Below are 19,791 nucleotides of genomic sequence, written 5' to 3' on the forward strand. Positions count from 1 at the left end.
GCCACGGCTGAAACGTTGCTCCGATGAAAGGACCCCTCTTTCCCATGATTCCTGTGATCCTCCATCAGGGATGACTTTACCATAGGCAGGCAAACAACTTGGCAGGTGGGCCGTGGCACCAATGGCCACATTTGGGTACCGAGAAAGAAACAGAATAGGTGAGGGTTAGTATTCAAATATAATTATCATGTTACTTATGTTATAGTGCTAATGACTAACAACAGAGATGCAGTATGTACAGTTAATCAGCAGCTCTAGTCAGGATATGCTAAACTGAAGTAGTGAGTCTTCAGCCGGGATTTAAAGGCTGAGACTGAAGGGGCATCTCTTATGGAAGCAGGAAGACCATTCCACAGTTTAGGGGCCCTGTAACTAAAAGCTCGACCTCCCACTGTTATTTTATTAATCCTTGGAATCATAAGCAGACCGGCATCTTGAGATCTTAATGTGCTCAGGTTTGTAAGTCATGATAAGTTCAGACAAGTAAGCGGACCTTGGCCATTTAATGCTTTATATGTTAAAAGGAGGATTTTGAAATCTGCCCTAAACTTAACTGGGAGCCAGTGTAAAGATTTAAGAACTGGGGTTATGTGTTCATATTTTCTTGTTCTTGTAATAATTCTTGCAGCGGCATTTTGGATTAACTGGAGGCTGTATAGAGAACAGTTTGAACAGCCAGTGAACACCGCATTGCAGTAGTCAATCCTACTAGAGATAAATGCATGAATTAATTTCTCACAATCCTGTTTATTTAGAAAGCGCCTTAATTTCCTAACATTTTTAAGATGGAAAAAACATGTTTTGGACGACTTTGTAATATGCGCTTTAAATGACATGCTAGAGTCAAAGATAACTCCTAGATTGTGGGCTGATTCAGTAAAATTAATTGGGATTCCAACTGAGTTAAATGACGACAAAATATTGCTGTGATCAGCGTCATTCCCTCCAACAATTAACATCTCTGTTTTATCTGTATTTAAAGACAAGTAGTTCTCATTCATCCATTCCTTTAATTCACTAACACAACTAATTAAAGACAACATCGGAGAAACTTCATTTGATTTAAATGAAAGGTATAACTGGGTGTCATCTGCATACAGTGAAAATTAACATTATGTTTCCTAATGAGAGATCCCAGTGGAAGCATGTAAAGTGAAAACAGTAAAGGCCCCAGTACTGAGCCCTGTCGGACACCATATTGAACTTCTGTGTATAATAAAGGAGTACTGTCTGCACATTTCTGTACATACTGGAATCGATTTGATAAATAAGAACTGAACCAAGCGAGCACGGGCCTGTAAGCCCAACATCGTTTTCTAGCCTGTGCAGTAAAATAGAATGGTCAATGGTGTCAAATGCTGCACTTAAGTCCAACAACATAATTACAGTGGAATTTCCTTCATCAGAGGATATCAGAATGTCATTTACAACCCGTGTTAGTGCGTTTCTGTACTATGACCAGTGCGAAAGCCAGACTGGAATTTCTCAAATAAATTGTAATGCGTGGTGTGACTGAAGCTGACTGGCGACTACTTTCTCTAGTATTTTAGAGAGAAATGGTAAATTTGAAATAGGCCTATAGTTATTTAGTATGTGTGGGTCTAGGTCTGACTTTTTAAGTAAAGGTTTAATGACTGACACTTTTAGTGCATCAGGTACGTGCCATGCAGTAATGAACTATTGATAATGGTTAGAATAGGCTGCAAGAACATCCATTGCACTTTTACTAGTTTTGTTGGCACTGGATCTAGGGAACAAGTAGTGGGCTTCATTTTAGTAATTAAAGTTAAGACTTCCTGGTGAGTTACAGGATTAAAATTATTAAAGTGCTGAATGCAATGTGCGACAGGGTCTGCTAAGCTAGTATTTGGTTTGTACTGTGATGCTGAGATCTGGGATCTTATATTTTTAATTTTCTCATTGAAGAAGTTCATAAAGTCTGTACTGCTAATATCTGTTGGTATTTTGCACTGTTGATCTGAATTCCATTTGTTAATTTAGCCACTGCTCTAAAAAGTACCCTAGGATTTTTATTATTGCTATCTATTAATGTAGAATAGTATTCTGAGCGAGCTTTAAAGAGGGCGTTTTTATATTTATTTACACTCTCTGTCCATGCAATTTGAAAGACATGTAGCTTTGTTGTTCTCCATCTGCGCTCCAGTTTTCGACACTCTAATTTAAGAGCTCGAGTATTTTCATTAAACCAGGGAGAGTTTCTATGTGCTTTGATCACTTTTGTTTTTAGGGGAGCCACTGTGTCCAGAGCATCTCTCAAGGTCACATTATAATGTGATATTAGCTGATCTAAATTGTTTTCCACGTTTCCCCTACTCTCTTTTCTGTTTCTTTTTCCGGTTTCTTTGTGGTGGTGGCCTGCGCCACCTCCACCTACTCAAAGCTTCATGATGATCCAACAATGATGGACGGATTAAAAGGAAGAAGTCTACGTGACCATCATCATCATCAAGCCCTTCCGTGAGAATCCTAAATCCAAAGAGGACTGTTTCATTTATGTTAGGTAGAATGCCCAGAGGGACTGGGGTATCATGGTCTGGAATCCTACAGATTTTATTTTTCTCCAGCCGTCTGGAGTTTTTGTTTTTCTGTCCCCTGGCCATTGAACCTTACTCTTATTCGATGTTAATGTTGATTTATTTTGTTTTATAATTATGTCTTTCATTTTTCTATTCTTTAATATGTAAAGCACTTTGAGCTACTGTTTGTATGAAAATGTGCTATATAAATAAATGTTGTTGTTGTACATTTGATGTTAACTGATCTAAATGGTTTTCCACAATTACACTCGACTTACTCAAGGTATCTATAAATTTTGAAGCAGAATTACAATCTAGATGTCGCACTGTCTTTGTTTTAATCTGTGAGTGCTGGCATGGGCAGAACTAAATCAAACGTAATTAAGAAGTGATCGGAAATAACTACATTTAATGGAGTAATATTTAAATTTTGAATTTCAACTTTGTAAGTTATAATTAAATCTAATGTATGGTTATGATTATGAGTTGGACCTTTGACAATCTGACAAAATCCTACTGAATTTAACAAATAAGTAAAACATTTGCTAAAAGTGTCAGTTTCCACATCAATGCGTACATTAAAATCCCCCATCAGAACTACGTGATCATAATTTATAGCCAAATCAGACAGAAGGTTGCTAAATTCAGTCATGAACAATGAATATGGCCCTGGTGGTCTGTAGACTAGCACTATAATTGTGTTGAAATCTGTTTTAATATTTAAAATGAATGCCTCAAAGGATGTAAAGTTGCCTAAATTTTAGGAGTGATTTGCATTTTGTGACAATGAATTATTCCAAGGCCTCCTCCTCGACCAGAATCTCTAGACTTATGAAGGAACGAGTATCCATCTGGTGACGCCTCAGCTAGGGAACAGTGTCATATTTACTAAGCCAGGTTTCAGTAAGAAGACACAGATCAGATTTTGTACTTAATATTATATCATTTACCAAAACAGCTTTAGTGCCAAGAGAGCGAATGTTCAATAAACAGCATTTAAAACTGCATGGTTCTTTCTGAACTGCTGATATATTTTTGTTTTAATTTGAATTAAATTTCTATTACAGATGCCCCTGGTGGAGTGTCTGGTTTTATCCCTTGGTCTAATTATACACCTTATTTTTTGGTTATCAATTAATTTATGGTTTGTTTCAAGACTAAATTTACTGGATGCCCCACAACAGGGATTATGGGTAACAGCTTCAGGAAAATAACAGGTGGGATAAACAACAGCCTGTGATTTAAGATCACATGACTGTGGCCTGGATGGTGCTCTAATCAGTCAACCAGGCAGTTTTGCTGCCATATTTTGGGATAATACATAAGATCCCTCCAGTTAGGATGAAGACCATCTCTTCTGAAAAATCCAGGCCTTTCCCAAAAATCATCCCAATTGTTCACAAATGCTATGCTTTTATTTGCACACCAGGTTTCTAGCCAGCAGTGAAAGGAATGCAATCTGCTATAAATCACATCCCTCTATACAATTTTGGTAAGGGACCAGATACAATTAAATTCCGACATTTTGTTTTAGCTTTGTTGCATAGATAGATGAAGTTTCTCTTTAATACCTCAGATTGCTGTAAATAAATATCATTAGTGCCGACATGCAGCAATAAGGTAGATACTTCATCGTCGGCAACACGGTCCAATGCGGCCTTTATGCCAGAAATCTTGGCCCCTGCAAGGCACTTAACATTAACTGCTGGTTTAACATAGTTTGGAATTCTAACATTCGCACATGGAATCGCCAATTATGAGCACTTTATTATTCTCAGTTTCCACAGGCGCGCTGTGGAGTGCTGAGAATCTGTTCTGGGTCCGAATTGGTGACCTGGGTGCTGGGGGACTAAATTTTGGATTCTTAGACCCCCGTCTTACTGTTACCCACTCGCCCTGTGGCTGAATTGGTGCTGCTGATTTCGGCCTCGCACTGACTACAGTGGGACCTGGAGAGACTGAAGCGAATCAGATTTAGCCGAATTGTCTAAACAAACCGAGTCGATCCAATTTTCGGTTTGCCTAATCGCTATCAGATTCCTAACGCGGTCCTCCAATTCGCGTATTTTCCCGACCAACTCTAAATTAACTAAACATTTTTGGCAGGTGAAGCTATCTGCACTGTCGGCCGGAAAACCTGAGCTGTACATACTGCAGGACACACAACATATAAACGTGCCCTCGATGGGCAGAGAGCAGATGGAACTTACATTAAATGTTGAAGTCATCTTTGCCGTTTTTATAGGTGCTTCGGCGCTTTCTGTGTTCAGCTGAATCACCGTCGCTTTAAGTTTCCACCACCCGCTGAGCGATCGACTTTAATTTCTCACTGCCGGTTATTTCTACTGGTCAGCTGCCGGCTTTACCTCAGGTAAACTTGCTCGGGTGCTTTCGAAGGGCTACGTGCCTGTGGGAGACGCCGCCGCTCTGCTTCCGCTCGCTGATCCGCTCTCTGCTTCCGCTCGCTATATATATATTTACACACACACACATAAACATATATATATACATATCTATACATATACACATATACACATATATATACACACACACACATATATACACACAAATACATATATATATATACATACACACACACATATATAAACATATATATACATATACATACATATCTACATATATACACACACAGCTATTTCAGTATCAGTGCAATACGCTGCTTGTTAAAACGGATAACTCCGCTCTTACGTGCAAGTCTGCGTGGATATTATGAACTATCGTATTTGTTCAAGTTCTATTTAAATTTTAAATAGAAGGAATTTTTATTTAGTCGACAGAAATATCTTTGGTAGGAATGGTAAAAACAGACAGGAATATTATTCGTGAATAAATCAACTCAAACCTTAAACAACTTATAATATTTTGCTCTCCATAAAAATATATCCTGTCTAAATTATACAAGTTAGAAATAAAGTAAACGTTAAAAGAACAAACATTCAAATTTCTTTACTCTTATGTAATTTTATATAAAAAATAAACTTAGATTTTAAATATCCCAAAAGATTTTGCTCTCCATAAAAATATATCCTGTCAAAATTATACAAATTCAAATATGAACATGCTGCATAACAAAACCTAGAAATATAAATAAAATGTGTTCCTTTCAGCAATAACAAATCAAATCATTCAGTTGTCTTTGCTCATATGTCATTTTAGAGCTGGACGCCTGGCATCTTTTTTTGGCAACAAGTTCGTTTCTGTTTGGTGTGAGGTTCTGTGTTGTGGAGATTCTCAGGATGGATTGCAGGTGCTCATCAGTGAGGCGACTCCTGTGTGCTGTTTTGTTAGTCTTTATCACTGAGAAGAGCTTCTCACACAGATATGTGCTACCAAACATGCACAAGGTTCGAGCCGCATGTAGACGGACTTTTTGTTCTTCAAAGTCACCAAAGCGCCGTGCAAACTCAGTGCGCTCAGTTTATCAGCAAAGTGCGATTTGGGAACACCGTAGTGACGACTTGGTTTAACATTACTTGGCAACAGGGAAAGTGGGGCAAATTGCACTGGTGCATTTGTGTCTCCCATAAAAGCAGCTTCACTTGAAATCACTTTGTGATTGTGCACGGAAAAACGTCCGCTGAAGTGTCAGATTCTTATTTAATTCTTCTGCTTTCTGTATCTTCTGCATTGCATTCAGGTTACCCTGATGTTTTGTCTCATAGTGCCGTCTTAGATTAAATTCTGTAATTACAGCCACATTAGCTCCACAAATGAGACACACGGGTTCAGTAAACATATACTCAGCCTCCCATCGGTTTTAAAGGCTCTATTTTCAGAATCAACTTTTCTCTTCAGCATCGTGTGAGCTAGCTTCGCAATAACTTGCAGCATCATAAGCTAGACTTGATTAACGCGTAAGTGTTGGCAAGGCAGCTGAAGCGCTGCATTATGGGATCTGTAGTTTATTGTGTTACCAGCGCTTCATATACCCGGCTTTAATAACAATAATACAGTATATAAAATGATCTCGGGCCGGATATAATTACGCCGGGCGGATGTGGCCCCTGCCCTTGAGTTTGACACATATGGACTAAATAGAACTTGAAAAGATATATTTTTTCAAATGTGATCGCGCAATTCAGATAGAGTTGACGCACTACAGCCTGCATGCCTCAATAAGTCATCCTCCCTCGCTCTTACTTTTTACCGCTCATCTAATGAATACACTGAGTATGGCTTTACCAAAACAATCATTGATGGCTAATAAAGTATCCATTATTCGAGTATGTAGATCGGGATATATATATATATATATATATATATATATATATACCGCGTATCGCATGGAGAAGTAGTGTGTTAAAAAGCTAGAAAAGAAAAGGGAACATTTTAAAAATAACGTAACATGACTGTCAATATACAGTATTTGTTTTGTGAGTGTTACTGAGTGTTGCTGTCATCAAGGATTTGATTATCATTATTTCTTTCAATCAGGTTCGTATTTGTAGGATGTGTTGTGTTCAAGTTACATTCCGTGTTTGTCAATCGCTGTAAAGATGACAGGTTTCATTCATCGATTCGTTTCTTACTGCATCAATAAACAGCTCGTCTTCTTCTTTATCTGAGACCTGACACACTGCATGCACGGGTTTTTTACACTGTCTTCCTTTAGCGGGACATTGACTTTTTCCAACGTGTGCTTTGTTTCCGCAGTAGTTGGATTTATGAATATGCTTGTATGTATCAGACCTTCATATTTTTGCTGCCTTTTCAATTGTGTAATTCGGTTTTGTTCAGCTCTTTGGAACTGTTGCTTTTATCTGTGCACTGCGCCAGTTCACGTGAGCCGCTTGGTGTACATGCATCGAAGGTTCCCAGCTGTGCTGGTGCCATCTCGTGCTATGTCCATGGCTGTATTTAATGTTACCTTAGTCCTGGCACTTAAAACTTTCTCTCGCAGTTTCGCTGAGTTTGTGTCAAACACCACCCTGACCATCTCATCTTCCTCTCCATAAGCACAGTCCTTCACCCGTGAATATTTAGTGGCAGTTTGCTATTGGATTGCCGCTGACGGACGGCCTTATATGGGCAGGCACTAAATTACAAACGCCAGCGCAGCCTGTCTATGAACTTAATTTAAAGTGTAGGTTTACATCGTGCTTTGTTTCAAGTAGCAGAACTCATGAATATGGTTGTATATGTCACTCACTCGCTTCTTATTGTTTCGCTGCCTTCTCAATTATATAATGCATGTTTTCTTCAGCGCTTTTTGAGGTCTTCCTGGTTTTCTATGTACTGCGTGATTACGTGGGAGGCGTGATGATGTCACACGAAACTCCACCCCCACGGCGTTGAAGCTCATCTCCATTACAGTAAATGGAGAAAACTGCTTCCAGTTATGACCATTACGCGTAGAATTTCGATATAAAACCTGCCCAACTTTTGTAAGGAAGCTGTAAGGAATGAACCTGCCAAATTTCAGCCTTCCACCCACACGGGAAGTTGGAGAATTAGTGATGAGTCAGTGAGTGAGTGAGTGAGTGAGTGAGGGCTTTGTATATATATTTTATATATATATATATATATATATATATATATATATATATATATATATATATATATATCCTTTGGGATGCGAGCAGCTGTTCCTGGGGGTGCCAGAATCCATCGAGGAAGAAAAATGAAAAACATTATTTGTACAATATCTTAATTTATTTATCCATTCCTAAATAATTATTAATCAACATTTCGTGCCTTGTATTTCCTGTCATCCTACATTATCCAGATTGTTTTAGACATGGAACACACAAGAAATACGTGTATTCCAAATAACAAGATATTATTCACCCTGTACAATTCCATACACCTCACTGCCAGATAAAGAGACTTCATCTGAGTTTACTTCAGCTGCCTCCGTGTGGGGATGAGTGACCAGGCTGCCTGCTGCCAGTGCCGATTGACACATTTGCAAAACAAAGACGCTGATGATGAGGTGCGAAAGAATTTAAGGTGGCCCTGCATTATGACTTTTTTTCGTAGGCTTCAGGGATTGTTGTGTTAATGCTAGAAGTATCAAAAAAAAAAAGTGAGTTTGAGTTGTATGTAGCAGGTAATAATTATGATATCACAACAATAATAGAAACCTGGCTAAATAACAAAAAATGGGATGAGTATAATATAGACTGATACTAATTTTTTCGGAAGGATACAGAACAGAAAAGGAGGTGGGATTGCTGTTTATATCACACAAAATTTAAACACAACTCCTGTTCAGTTGGACAATGAGCTTTTCCTTATTAAGGACATGCTGCTTCATCTGGAAAGCATTAGGAAAAGAGGCCTTATTTTAGTAATATGTTATAGAACATCCAAGGCAGACAGTAATTTCAATGTACATCTTGTTGGTAATATTAAAAAGGTACATTTACAAGGGTATATTATAGTCATGGGGGATTTTTCCAAATATTAACTGGGATAGCCTTGCAAATAGCAAAGCATAAGAGCAGGAGTTTTTATACCTAATTAGTGAAGGTTTTTTAGCACAGTATATTAAAGCACCAACGTGGGGTGAAGCCTCTCTAGATTTAGTATTTTCTAATAATCAGGATATAACTGAGGGTGTAGAGGTGATTGAACCACTAGGGTCAAGTTAACCATAATATAATACAGTTCTCAGTGTTTTGGAAGAGTGAGGATGTTAAAACTAAAACAGTTAAGTTTAGCATTGGTAGGACAAATTTTGAGCAGATGCAGCAAAGTCTAAGAAGGATATAATACATTACAATACAATACAGTTTTACAATTTTTATATAGACCGAAATTACACAAGAAGTGCCACAATGGGGTTTAACAGGCCCTGCCTTTTGACAGTCCCCCAGCCTTGACTCTCTAAGAGGACAAGGAAAAACTCCCAAAAAAACCCTTGTAGGGAAAAAAATGGAAGATTCTTCCGCTCCATAAATCCTGGACAGCGTGAAAAGTAGTGCTCGTGCATGCGCCTGACGTCCCACCTCGACTCCTCCTAGAATTTCGCCTCTTTGAATATGCAAATCAATATAAATAGCCCCTTATGTTTTGTGTTCTGTGAAAAGATAAAGGCAAAAGCACAGGGAAAAAATAAGAATTTCAGCAAATACCAAGTAGAGCCAAGGAAAAACGTACTATTTGTTGGTTTAAGCAGTGATATAAACAATTAAAGGAAGTTGATCGAGTGACAAAATGGTGGAGAAACTAGAAAGTTCAACAACAAAAGGATGTTGATCGAGTGACACAGTGGCAAAGAAACTTGAAAGTTTTCAGAAAGTTGCACATTGTCCGAAATAAATACTGTAAGTAGTCAGATATCAAAGTCAAGTATCTTATGGAAACATATTAGTGTACAGAGGTAAGATAAACAAAATAGTAACACAGTGGAAAAAAATGTCCAAATGTCAACTTTAATCTCAAAATTTCCACTTTAATCACATAGTTTATTTTGTCATTAAAGTAGAACATCATAAATTTCATCTTAGAATCACTAAATTTACTAGATTCTCAAATCCCATCATAACTAAATTAGCACATTAAATGCTTTGTATTCTATGTGTTCTTCTATGTACTCTATGTGTGTGAATCAATACATTCTTAAACATGCTTTCTCTTCTACCGAAAGGACACAGAATACATTATGGTCGTGATATTACAGCTCTCTGAACAATTTAAATACTAAGATGTATACTTGATATAATTTTCATAATAATAGGAATTAAAGCCTTTATTAAACATTGGGACACGCTGGCGCAGTTGTAGCGACGAGCTGGCACCCCATCCAGAGATTGTTCCTGCCTCCCGCAAGATGCTTGCTGTGCCATGTGTGACCTTTGGTGAAATAATTTATTGGAGCAGTACTGTGTCTGTCAATCCTTCCTGTCCTTCCTTTTCTTTTTCTAAGTAACCAGTTGGCACATAATCAGTTTTGTAATAGATGTCAAGCCATCTGTATGCTTAGAACGCTGATTCTTCAAAACCTTTATGGAACGTTGAAATATCTTCATAGTGCATGTTTAATTATTCCATCCATCTATCCATCCAGGGTCGTGCCAGTCCCAGCAAGCATACAACGTGAGGCAGGAACAGCCACTGAATGTGGCACCAGCTCATCGCTACCGCCGTGCCACCATGTCCTCACATGTTTAATTAATAACAATATACATTATTTAAATGAAGTTAAAAATGTATATGTATAATGTAATATACATGCTTTACTGCATTTCATCTTAAAAGTGATATCAAGGGCTCCAAGAAGATAACGCTTGGAAATCTAAGTCAACTTAGAAGCCAGTCATCATATGCAAATGCACGCTTTATAAAGTGGCTCAGGTTGTGCAATATTATAACTATAGTGAAAGTTTACAGTGAGGTGATTGTACTGTTAAGTACAAATAGTTCTACCAGGAGCACTTGATGAACTGATTGAGTACTGTTTCTGAACTGTAAGGTCCCTACAGGAAAGGCTCTAAAGCGTTTGCCATACTATATGGGAGAAGTTAGCCATACTATATGAGGGAAGTTAAAATAGACTGTGCGCATGGCTGAGGCAGCATGTGCTAGAAGCTGTATCCCGATAATTCTCTCCGCTCCTAAAACAATCTGCAGTAGAGCTTTCCGATCAGCTGTTGTAGAGCTGTGATTCCCCACTCAGATACAGTGGATTAAAATACTCTGAGTGGTGCACTGAGAGTAACAAAACTAAAGCAGCTATGAAATTTGGAATAGTTTGGCCATTCCGTCATTATATTGTTACAGGTTGATTACACTCATGCCTTAAACTAAAAAATGATAAGCAGTTAATTTCAGTGTGTTTGATAAAGCCACGTCAGGGATGTGGATCTAAAAAAAAGGAAACCATACAGGAACAGTAGCACTGCTTTAGTTTTTATACGTTACCAGCAATGTATGAAACGCGGGCATTGTATAGAATGCCTAGGCAATATATAGAATGCCAGGCATTTTTGGGCAAAATATGAAATATCAAATTATTTTAACATTATATATACTTTCCCTAGGCATTTTATGTATTACCTTGGTATTATATAGAATGACAAATGCTGCTTAGGCAAAGTATTAAAAGAGAGTCATGAAAAGGCTTTAATTGAAAAGACGTACAGTATATGAAAATGAAAGAAATACAAAATAAAGTATAGTACTTTCTTATTGAGGAAAACAAGAAAGGAAACAAGAAAGGAAAGAGTTTTATTTTAAATTGCACTTAATTCCGAACAAAGACTGAAATGTAAATGGGGGATTCTCCGTCTGAGGCGAGCGTCGAAAGTCACGTGCCTTGCCACATGACATTAGAAACGTCATTAGTATTTTATACTTTGCCGGTTTGTCTTTTGGCATTGCATAGAATGCCTAGGAAATGTGTGACAAATTAGCCGTTTCATACTTTGATGTCCAATTTTCGGCATTCTATATATTGCTTAGGCATTCCATACAATGCCTGCCTTTTATACATTGCCGGTAACATATACATCGCAATGTGAACGTGGAAACGGACGTACACAATATTTTTGTGCATATGCACCGTTTATACATGAGGCCCCAGGAACAGACAATATTTACTCATGAGTTCTTAAGGAGGTTAACGAGTACATAAATAAATCCTTGACACATATTATTTAGGAAGTCACTGTGCACTGGGGAAATTCCGAAGGACTAGAAAATGGCATATATTAGCCCACTATATAAAAAGGGTCACCGGGCAGATCCAAACAACTATAGCCCAGTAAGCTAAATGTGCATCACAGGTAAATTAATGGAAGAAAGTATTAAGAGTAAGATTGAGCAACAAATGGCAACTACAGGAGTTTTATTGTCATCATGGGTTCCGAAGAGGGAGGTAATGTTTTACCAACATGCTAGAATTCTACGAGGAAGCAAAAACGACATAATCAAAGTAAAGCATATTAATTATCTTGACTTTTAGAAAAGCATTTGATAAGGTGCCATATGACAATTTGGCACCAAACTGAAAGAAGTGGGAGTTCAGAGTGTTTTTTGTAGATTGGTGCAAAATTGGCTCATACACAGGAAGCAGAGGCTGATGGTGTGAGGAACCTTACCAGAACTGGGGTCAGTACTAGGGCAGCTGCTATTTTTAATATATATAAATGCTCTAATATAAGTAACAAGCTGGTTAAATTTACAGATGATGCCAAGACAGATGGATTGGTAGATAATCTGGAATCCATTGAATCATTACAGGCTTGCACAGCAAATAAACTTGGGCAGACTTGTGGCAGGTAAAATTAAGTGTAAGTAAATGTAAAGTATTACATGTAGGAAGTAAAAATGATAGAGTTTGAAAACACAATGGAAAGTCTGAAAATCTAAAGTACACGTTATGAGAAGGATTTAGAAATCATAGTGGAATCAACACTATAAACTGCCAGATAGTGTTCATAAGCGATTAAAGAAGGCTAACAGAATGTTAGGCCATATAGCACCCTGATGTGTGGAGTACAAGTCCAAGGAGGTTATGCTCAAGCTTTATAACACACTGGTGAGGCCTCATCTGGAGTACTGTGTACAGTTTTGGTCTCCAGGCTACAAGAGAAAAGAGTGACTTGTCTGATTTCAGGGCTACAGGGGATGAATTATGAGTAAAGATTTAAAAATTTGAGCCTTTTCATTTTAAGCAAAAGAAGATAAAGAGGAGACATGAATGAAATGTTTAAATTATGAATTATGAAGTACAGTGGATAAAGTCTGTTACTTTAAATGAGTTAGTCGCGAACACGGGACACAGTTGGAAACTTGTTAAGGGTAAATTTTGTAAATTTCGTTTATCATTTATTAGATCACTTTCGAACAAAATTAAAAAGAGTAGCTCCCTCAGCCTATCATTGTGTTTTACCATCTGAATGCTGTTTAGAATTCTGCCAAGTCTTAGGTCACCTGAACACAACTTAAGACCTAAGAACTCAGTAATAGACTACAAATAAGCCTCATGTTTCACCAGATTTTTAATTTCTTGCTGTTGCTAATGATATGCAACGTCTCCAAGCAGCTACTTGTATATGTAAATAAAACAGCAAATAAAGTCAAACATTGGGTTACTTTTCTGTTCAGATGTTTTGTTTCTGCTTATTTTGAGTTGTGTATAAGAGGGCTGAGAGAATGGAACAGGAAACAATCTTCGAGGAAGCTACTCAAAATATGTCTTGTAATTGGAATAAGAAAGTCTGGCAATGGGTAGATGGATTTATTTTGTATATATATTCTTTCAGCTTAGATGTGTGAATCATTTTTATTTATTAGTTAATCGAGCATTACATGTGACACAAACATATTGCTTCCTGTCAACCAACAAGAATAACATCACTTGAGTATTTCATTATTTTCCAGACTCGGAAAATTGCAGAAAATCAAAGTTAATATTATAATTTAAGTGCACTGTAAGTGAAGTCATTGTTATATACCCTTGATAGAACATGAAATATTACAGATTTTCTGTCATCACAAAGACAATTACTGTCTATTTTTCTTAGGAACTCTATGAAGTAATGTACATAGACATACTGCACATATCATTTGTCATGTAAACAAGTTAATGGAATTAACCTACTTTACATGGCCAGGAACAGCATAGACATAATGCTAACACATAATTCATTATCAGACAGTCATTAATTCTTGTATTTATTCATTTTCATTAATGAAGTATTCCAAAAAAAGATAAAATAGAAAACAAAAATACTATTGCTAAAGGAAAATACTCATGTTACTCAGCATAAAGATAGGAGTAAGAAAAATATCTGGTAATCAGAATTTTGTATAAAATGAAGTTCTATATTTTAATGTATTATTGTTTTTCATGGTGCCAGAGAGTGATGAGGTGTTGCATGTTGATCTGAAATGCAAGTATGACTTTCACTGCGCTCTGTTGAGTACTATTACTAAATCAACGCTGATGTTATCCACCACTGATGCAAGAGTCAGTTCCATTACAGTATGTATGCATTGTAAGTGCCATGGAGGACAGATGGGCATTTCAGCTGGATGAGAAAATAACTTACTACTCGGCTGGAGGAATATAAAGGATGGATCAGCAGAAGCTGAAGGCCAGGAACAGTCCCATCCCCCATACGACAGGTGGCAGTGGTCCTCTCAAGGTGTCCCAGTTTGGACACCCGCAGGGATACATGGGAGTTGGAGTCCAGAAGTACAGCCCTGTCATGCTCCTTAGGTGTCGTTAGAGAGCACTGTCGGGCAAGGACCTCTATGGTTTTTATGTAGGGCACACTATGATAGCGGAGAAATTCCCAGGTCCAGTTTAAAAGGGGCCCGCCATCTCATCTGGAATAGTCAGAGTTGAGAGGCAGCAGGAAACACTCAACAGGAGGAGGCGAATGAGAGAATGAAGCTTCACTTGATTTTTAATTGAGGTTTACTTGTTTTGCACACTTGGTGAGCTATTTGTGTAAATAAAATCTATATATATAAAATTCTTTTCGTGTTTGAAACGGAAATTACGTAGGACCACGCAAAACGGAAATTATGTATGACCACAGAACATATTATAATACAGGAACTAATCACTTTGTTTGTGGACGCCATTTTTATATCGTCTTTACGAATTGTTATTATTTGTGTAAGACTTATTTTACTGATATTGAAAAAAAGTTAACACAAACACGCCGATCTCTCCCATAGAAGTGCGCCCTGCGTCGCCCTCCACTCTGGACTCTAGCACTGAGCCGTCTGCTGCCAGGCGCGTTCTGACAGAGTTTTATTTATTCATCCACGTGACTGTCGCGGAAACTGACACATTATAACTTTTTTTAAATTGGCAGTACTTGATAGGAGAAGAGATGAGGAAAACAGCTTTGCGTCTTTCTACTTTTTAACTGCGCCGAGCTGTGAACAATGTGAAGACGATACTGCTTTCAGCAGCGAGGGGTCGTGAGAACAAAGTGGATGCTTGGAGGCGCGGAATGTCTGGCTGCTCTGCCGGGTCGAGAGCTTTGCAGTTTCAGGCGGCGTCCTCTCTTCTCGCACTGTTTGTGATGCTTCGAGTGCCCCGTCGGCTCCTGGGAGAGGGGAAATCATTGTGAATGAGTGTGATCAGCCTCATCGAAGCAAAACTCTCTTTGTAAATTGCGCTTCACGACTACTTACTGTCCCTTAAGGTGAATTCAGGTCACTAAAATCCTGCAACATTCAAGGCTGCTTTTGTGATGAATTCTTTTAAGAAGATGGAGGATTTACATCTAAGAAGATGTACCAATCTCTTCATGTTAAGCTTTGGACATAGGAATTGTTTGGACATTCTGCCTATTAAGCACGGAAGGGCATGGTCCACATTTATCAGAATAATTTTTCTCTTAAATCACAGGCACTTAGTGCAAAGTTGTCAGGCAGAAATTTGCAGGATCACATAGAAAATGTAATTTCTATACCACAGCGGTCGTGTAGCGCCTTTCACAAGGGATCTGCTACTGAGAGATGATCCAAATACATTTAAGCTGATCTTAGTGTTACTTACCTGTTGTGTTAGAGCGCCTTTAAAATGTACTTTACCCGAAAGCACTCCAGTACTGCTCAATGTATCTTTACTTTTTACATGTTAATGTTTTACTGTTTAATAATTTATATACTACATTTTATTTTTTTCCCTTGCACTCAGTGAGCGAAGCCACTGGGTAATCAGCTAGTCCTTTATATAAATCTGGACTGTGTTGAGTGTTATCATGTTTGAGGTTTGGGGCTCAGTGGTGCCTCTTTGTGGTCACAGCATGCATTGATTTTTGCAATAAATAAACCATTTTACTAGTGGCATTTTTACATTAATGGCCAGTGGAGCACAGCCCCACCAGATGATGTGCAACATTAGTTTTGTGCCTCACTCCGCGCTGTCCGTGCAACGTGGCCGCAGAGAGCTTAAACAACTCGGCACATCCACATAAAAAGCAACAATGAGTGAGCAAGCTTTCTTGAAGGCTTTTATTGGACGTACTTTGTAGTAAAATGAAATATATACAAAAGAAACATACAGGCATTTACAGGTGAACAATCAAAGACAATAAAGAATGATTTACAAAGCAATACATAGCAGACAGTGTACATTAAACAATAAAGCTTTAAAAGACACTTACAAGGCGAGTGATTTCCACGTTTGCATCAAGACAAAGAGAAGCGTGTAGACAGAGGTTCAAATTGCTGCGTACCACAACTAACCAGACCTACTGGTTTATATACCTTAAAGATACGCTTTGTACGTGACCGAAACAAGAGATAAAGGGGTGTCTACGTGAGACACATGGGGTGTATTGTATTTAAATGTTTATTATGGGACCTACGTGCTTTACGTGAGTTTCATAGACTTTTATAGCACCACTGTGAGTGTGGGACGTGACTGACTGGTGTGTTAATAAATGACAAGATGAAGGGGGAGCACAGTTCAACAAATAATAGCTGACAGCTAACAACATGTGGGGCAGAACAATTAGTAATAAACTTTCCTCTGTAATTTACTATTAAATATTGATAACATTCCCCAAATTTGTCTTCTTAATTAAATTCTTTTCAAGTTTCCATCATATCCAATGTAATTTCTTATCTAGAAAAATAATTGCTTTTTGTGGTATGTGAAATTGTCTTAATAAATGATGCCCAAAGCCTGTTCCTGGCACAGGGGGCTAGATTTATTGGGAGCAAAAACTCACCGGATGGGGAACTAAGACAGCGTACTAATGCGTCTCTCTTTTTCTCACCAGAAAAACCGAAGACCTAACGCACCTCGGTACTTGAATTCTACGCAAAAACACAATCCCATCATGGGAAGAACTCCTTGATGACATCACATCCGTCACCCTCTGTTCATGTCATCTCCTCCCTGCACACATTTCCGGTTCATATACCATAAATTCAGCCATTTTTTCGTCATGTTTGTCGAATGTTGACATTGACTGTGTTGTACAATACAGTGACTTTATTTTTTTTTCACTGACAGTATATGGGGATGGTTCCCCAACCCTTAATCTGTCTCTCTTGTCTGTTTTCTTCACTCTCTCTCTCTCTCTCTCTCTCTATATTGTCACGCTTGGGTCACAGATTTGCACAGAGACACAGAAGGTCGTAGAAAAAAAGAAGGATTTTTATTCAGACACCGCAAACACATGAGCTTAAACGTGCTCCATGACAAGTCAGATATAACAGTTCCGCTAGGAGCAGAGAGAGATAAAAGCAAACAATCAATTCCCAAACTGACAGGCTGCGTAAGGCTTATAAGTCGGCGGAGTACCGCGCGAGGCTTGTATTACGCGTTATAGTGCAAGGATAAGGAGCAATGTGTAGTCAGTGTTTCAGGGTTTGTGGTTTTCCCAGGGGCGTCCGTCTCTATTTGGGGTGCGATCAGCCCTCCAGCTCACACCCTCCCCCTCAGCACAGATGGATGCCGCCGAAGACTTATTTCAGAAGTCTAAAACATTTGCACTTAAAGACTGGAAACTAAACATGGATGATCCAATCCGTGCGCAAATTCAAGATTTGATACATAAAGTGCACTGTTGGTTTGAAGGAGACGTAATGGAAACAGTTGTCGTGAATATATTACTGGCCGGCATACCTGAAGTTCTTCGAGATGAATTTCTACGCCATGATATTAAATCATTAACGATTATGTCCAGACGATTAGATGGTTCACAGTCCACTTGGAGAAAGAGCGGTGGATTTCGTGCTGCTTCGCAACCTGTGAACGAACGTCAAGGACATTATCGTCGCTTCGACGAGACCCCGGGAAATCCAATCGTAGATGGGACGCCTGTTTCTGGGGAGACAGCGGCAACAGCGGTCGACAAGACCGTGGAGGCTACAGAGCACGCCGGCGTGGACGCCGTCAGAGGATATTTCGAAGCGGAGCCGACCGTAGATGTTTCCGATGTGATCAGCTCGGCCATTTGGCAAGAGATTGTCGCTTGTCTCAAACTCATTCAATGGGGATTGGACTGGCCGAGATTTGTTGCTCAACTATTACATGTCCGGATGGAAAGGATGGCTTGTTGATCCGGTGAAATTGGGACACAAAGAAATCTCAGCATTGTTAGATTCGGGAAGTGACCTTTGTATTGTGAGACGAGACTGTCTTAATGAACAATGCCTTAGAGACTGTGAGACTGTAAAAATACGCTGTGTACATGGTGATGTTAAAGATTATCAGACTTTACTTCTTCCTTTAACTTATAGGGGGCGCCACTTTAAGGTTTGGTCTGCCGTTTCGGACTCGTGCCCTTGGCCATTACTCATAGGGACGGAGAAATGCCCTTTTTCGAAACTGATTAATAAATGTAAGGGACCAGTAGTCCAGTCCACTAATGAACTTGGTGGGGGGGGAGAAGAAGAAGAAATCCAAGACGAAGAACTGGTAGCGGCCGGGGAAACTCTAGAGCCCAACTTAGATATTGAACCAGATCTCTCCAGCGAGACGGAGGAGGTCACCCCCGACAATCTTCCAGAATGGGCTGCTCCTTCTACATCTTCCCAGATTGCAAACGCCTCGAACACAAACCGAGTGTTAACGAACAATCAGATTTTGTGCGTTTGCAGCATACTGATAGCTCATTAGAATATGCATTTAAACAGGCTCACCCCACTCCTGGTACCACTTGTCACGCTTGGGTCACAGATTTGCACAGAGACACAGAAGGTCGTAGAAAAAAAGAAGGATTTTTATTCAGACACCGCAAACACATGAGCTTAAACGTGCTCCATGACAAGTCAGATATAACAGTTCCGCTAGGAGCAGAGAGAGATAAAAGCAAACAATCAATTCCCAAACTGACAGGCTGCGTAAGGCTTATAAGTCGGCGGAGTACAGCGAGGCTTGTATTACGCGTTATAGTGCAAGGATAAGGAGCAATGTGTAGTCAGTGTTTCAGGGTTTGTGGTTTTCCCAGGGGCGTCTGTCTCTATTTGGGGTGCGATCAGCCCTCCAGCTCACAATATATATATATATATATACTGTATATATATATATATATATATATATATATACAGTGATCCCTCGCTATATCGTACTTCGACTTTCGCAGCTTCACTCCAACGTGGATTTTAAATGTAAGCATATCTAAATATATATATCACGGATTTTTCGCTGGTTCGCGGATTTCTGCGGACAATGGGTCTTTTAATTTATTGTACATGCTTCCTCAGTTGGTATGCCCAGTTGATTTCATACAAGGGACACTATTGGCGGATGGCTGACAAGCTACCCAATCAGAGCACGTATTACGTATTAAATAAAACTCCTCAA

The sequence above is a fragment of the Polypterus senegalus genome, chromosome 14 (assembly GCF_016835505.1).
Source record: "Polypterus senegalus isolate Bchr_013 chromosome 14, ASM1683550v1, whole genome shotgun sequence".
NCBI lineage: Eukaryota > Metazoa > Chordata > Cladistia > Polypteriformes > Polypteridae > Polypterus > Polypterus senegalus.